The 4,922-nt window shown below is 44.9% G+C and overlaps 1 long non-coding RNA gene across 1 annotated transcript; it reads right to left on the bottom strand.

The window, feature by feature from the left end:
* Nucleotides 1-1,481: 1,481 nt before the first annotated feature.
* Nucleotides 1,482-4,299, bottom strand: LOC146889547 (uncharacterized). The gene is made up of 4 exons (XR_014999921.2): nucleotides 3,901-4,299; nucleotides 2,969-3,131; nucleotides 2,771-2,861; nucleotides 1,482-1,817 (listed from the first exon to the last, which is right to left on the bottom strand). It is a non-coding gene; the product is annotated as an uncharacterized LOC146889547 (long non-coding RNA).
* Between the last annotated feature and the right edge of the window lie 623 nt (nucleotides 4,300-4,922).

Consider the following 4,922-nt stretch of genomic DNA (forward strand, 5'->3'; position numbering starts at 1 on the left):
ATGATTATTTATATTTCAAACTTGCATGTGTCTTTTTAGTTCATATAAATATAAATATTTATGCAGTTCAACCCCTCCCTCCCTCCCTCCCTCCCTCCCTCCCTCCCTCTTTCTTTCTTTCTTTCTTTCTTTCTTTCTTTCTTTCTTTCTTTCTTTCTTTCTTTCTTCTAACCCAGAGGCTTGCATGCTGGGTAAGTACTCTGTTATTGAATTGCGTCACAACCCTTGTGTTCCATAGTCAGTCAGTCACTCTCTCTCATTTGCTTTGAACCCATGAGCCTCCTGTTTGTCAAGCATATGCTGCCATGCTTGGCTTGTTTTGTTTATTTTTTAATTTATTTTTATTTTTTTAATGCTGGGGATGGAAGTCAGGGTCTTCTGCGTGCTAAGCACGTGCTCTTCCACTGAACTCTACCCTCAGTTCCCTTTTATGTCTTTTATTTATTTATTTAGTCTAGAAATATTTCACCTGCATGTTTGTGCACTATACATATACCTGGTGCCCACAAAAATCAGAAGAGGGCTTTGGATACCCTGGAACTGGAGTTATAGATGGCTGTGAACCACCATGTGGGTGCTGCGAATAAAACATAGGTCTACCAGAAGAACAGACAGTGTTTTCAAGCTGAGCCAACAGTCCAACCTGCATATGTGTGTGTGTGTGTGTGTGTGTATATATATATTTGAGACATGGTTTCTCTGTGTAGTTTTCCTGGAACTGGCTCTGTAGACCAGGCTAGCCTTTAACTCAGAGATTCATCTGCCTCTGTCTCCTGAGTCCTGGGATAGATAATAGGTGTGTGCCATCATGACCAGTTATATTATTATTATTATTATTATTATTATTAGTTTTTCGAGACAGGGTTTCTCTTTAGCTTTAGAGCCATCTAGCTCCTGTAGACCTGGCTGGCTTCAAACTCACAGAGATCCGCCTCCCTCTGCCTCCTGAGTGCTGGGCTTAAAGGCATGTGCCACCACTGCTTGGCCTTTTTATATTTTTAAAAAATGTATGTGTATGAGAGTTTTGCCTGCATGTATATATGCACTATGTGTGTCTGTTCCCACGGAAGCTAGAAAGGGATTCTAGACTTGAGTTACAGATGCCTGTGAGCTGCCCAGGATGTGCAGGAACCGGGTCTTGGACCTCTGCAAGAACAGTTAGCACTGTTAGCACAGTCAACTCTCCCTCCCCACCAGCTCCCTTTTCAAAGATTAGTTTTAGCAGGGTGGTGGTAGCACGTAGGCAAGTGGGACTGTGAGTTTAAGGCCAGCCTGGTCCACAGAGACAGGTCCAGGACAGCAAGGGCTGCACAAAGAAACCCTGTCTCCAAAACCCAAAAAACGACAACAACAACAATAAACAAACAAACAAGAAAATAAACCCCCAAAACCAAACCAAAACTAAACAAAATTTATTTTTTACGTCAGATCCAGTTGATAAGATTCAATAAAGCCTTCTATTTTCATTTTTTTTGTGTGTGTGTATATGTAATCTTTGGTTTTCAGATTAAATTTTATAGACAGGGCCTCACACTGTATGTGTGCAGCCTAGACTGGACTTCGGTGCTCAGAAATTTTTGTGCCTTAGTCTCTGGAATGCTGGAATTACAGACACCTGGCTACATAAACTGTTTTGAATGCAAAACACACAGACACACAGGCCTGCCCCTTCCTGGGTCTGGAGACTGAAGAGTCGACTCAAGGAAGGCAAAGGTAAAGACGCATGGAGTTAAAACTGTCGCCTGCTAGGAACCAGTTGGACCGCAAATCCCAACAGGAGCCCTTGAGCGTGTGCCACTCGGGAGGAGCTGCTGATCCTGGAACACCAGAAGAGGGTACTGGAGGAAAGAACTTTCACACCCAAGGTCTCCATTCTCCCCACCCCCCGCCCGAGTTTCTAGAGGAAATTAACGGCATTTGCGGACTTATGATGTGAGACAGCTTGGGGTGGTAGAATGTTCTATGGTTCCTTTTACAGAGACACCAGCAGACACAAGTACAAGAGGAGCATGCAATTCAGTGGTAGAGGTCCTGGCTTTGATCCTAGCAGCCCCCATTCCTCCCCACCCCCCAACTCCTACCCACAGAGACAGGGAGGGAGGCTGGGTGCGCGTGCACGCGTGTATACACACACACACACACACACACACACACACACACGGGGTGGGGGGGATGTGAGGACAGGGGAACTAAGCTCATGGGGAGTGTTGCCTGGGAATGCCTTTCCTCTAGTAACCAGAAGCAGCTCCTTAAAAGTGGAAAATGTGAGCCTCAGGGTACAGAAGGTGAGTCAGGTAGTTGTGAAGCAGACACAGTGGTCTGGCTTACTTTTATTTTTGCCATTTTGGATTATGTAACTATTTTTATCAGGGATGTATTCGGCAAATGCATTTCTTTTTCAGTCGCATCTATGAGAGGTCTTTACAATCTCTCTTCCTTGGGAGAGTCTAATGACTGGTTCAGCACCTCCGGCAAGGCTTTGCTCTGAGCCTCTCTGAAATGCAGGCATCGTGACTAAGAGGAACCACTCGGTTTGTTAAGAACTGGCTTTGTGAGCCTGGCCTTCTGAAGTGACCACAGATTTCACAAGTCCACACGTGTCTGTTTGATCATGTTTGCCAAGAGGCCTCTATAACGTGAGTCTGATTCTGCACCTTTGAGGAATTGAGGCCAGACTCTTCAGCTACGGCGTGGAGACTTGGGCTAGGTCTCCAAGCCTCCTCCTGCTTTACAGTTTGCTTGTAAAATTGGGCTGCAGGGGCGTACCTACCAGACAGAGCACTTCTCGCCTTCTTCCTTCATATGAAGACAGCGTTTCCAGACAGTCAAAGCCACCCCGAAATTCCTAGATGATCAGAATACTGGAGAGATAGGAGCAGTGTGAGTTGGAAGTCTGATTTTTAATAGAATTCCTTAGGAGTTTGACCTCTTGCTTTTCCAGCCTGGGCCAGGGAACCATGGACTTTACCTCCCAGCTAGCTACTTGCAGAGCGGTCAGGGCCCCCGGTGGTCACACTGGCCTAGAGTGGCCTCATCTTCCAGTTCAAGCCTGCCCAAAGTCAGACTTGTTCTTCTGGAGTGCCTCCAGTTAAGTCTGATCTTGGCATGTAACTCAAGAGTGTGGAGCTCCCCTAGGTTTGGACAAAAAAAAAACAAACAAACAAAAAAAACAAAATAAAACTGCATGCTAGTGACGGAGTTTCCAACAAAGAGCTGGTTTGTTTGTTTGTTTGTTTTAAATGTGTACCATATTCAATTAGGTTGAAAACCTTCCTTACACATTAATACACTTCAAAAAAAAAAAAAAAAGACATACATACTAATGTGTAAGGCCAAGGCCAGTTTTATCTACAAAGCAAGTTCCAGAAACTTCCTTACACATTAATACACACACACACACACACACACACACACACACACAAGACATACATACTATTCTGGAACTTGCTTTGTAGACTAAATTCTAAATTGGCCTGGAACTCACAGAGAACTGACTGCCTCAGCCTCCCGAGTGCTGGGATTAAAGGCATGTGCCACCATGTCTGGCTATACTATCCTTTCTCTTTGGTAGTTCTGGGGACCAAATCAGGAATCTCTCACATGACTGGTGACATGAACCACACCCATGCCCTGGAACACCTTTTTATTAGTAAAATCTTTACTGGAGAATTACTGTAACTGGAGCACTACTGCCACCTGGTGGAACATACCCTAATTACAGGAAAATATACAGTGAAGAAATGACAGCCAATGTCATTTGAAATTTATATTTAATAAGGAAATTGCTACATAGATCAATTAACATGTATTAATTAAAAATAAGAGTCATTAAATCTGAAGTCTTGTGACACTGACTTCAGGTTTTTCATCTCTATCTTTGGGAAAGAAAAAAAAATTTACCTTTTAAAAATTGCTCCAGGGACTGGAGAGATGGCTGCTCTTCCCAGCAGAGGGCCCAGCTTCAATTCCCAGCACCCACATGCCAGTTCAGAACCATCTGTGACTGTCACTCCAGTCCCAAGGGACCTGACTCCCTCTTCTGTCCTCTGCTGGCACCAGGCACAAATGCGCAGATATTCATGCTCGGAAACACTCACACACATTAAAAAGTTTATGCGTCAAACGGAGTCACGGCAGCCAAGAAAAGCCCGATAGTTCGTAGTGATGAGTGTGCGGTAGATGGAGTAAGCGTGGAAAAGGGAAATCTTTCTTAGACGTAAACTCCTAAATAGGATGGTAGAAGTCACCACTTTGAAGGAAAAGTAGTAAATGAGCGGTAGAGAAGCCAGGAAGGAACGGCCTGATCCTTATTTGGAGTGGGACCTCACGCGCCTACGGCGGGACGTGACTGCACATGAGTCATACAGGAGTCATGAGGACACATCAGACAGCCCAGGGTGAGCAGCCTGCTGCGGAAGGACTGGACGGTACCGATCAGAAAGTATCTTTCTTGTAAAGGGCAGTATAGCCAGGCGTGGTGATCTTTAATCTCAGCACTCAGAGGCAGAGGAAGAGCTCATGAAAAATGAGGAAGGTCTGAGGAGCGGCTTCAAAGTTAAGGAGACCAAAGAGCTAGAACAAATGAGTTTGGTTCATCATCTGGGCTTTCATTACTATAAAACTCATTATTGGCTGGGCATGGTGATGCAAGCTATTGGAGTCCGTGAGAAGTCCCCCCAAAACCACAGTCACGATGCAACATGGGGTACACACTTGTACAAAATGGCAACGACCCCAAGAGAGCCGTGTAAGATCCTTTTAAGCACAGCTACAGGAAATTTAAAAGCCGGGTGACCATTCTGCTTAGGATTGGCTTACGCAAGTGGCAATCATATTAAGACATTTTTAATTGGTTAGCGTTAGCAGGGGTGGGCTAAGGCAATAGTTTTTCCATTCTTGGGCAAGTCTGGACAAGCCCCAGG

Source organism: Myodes glareolus, chromosome 25 (genome assembly GCF_982192425.1).
Source record: "Myodes glareolus chromosome 25, mMyoGla1.1, whole genome shotgun sequence".
Classification (NCBI taxonomy): Eukaryota; Metazoa; Chordata; class Mammalia; order Rodentia; family Cricetidae; genus Myodes; species Myodes glareolus.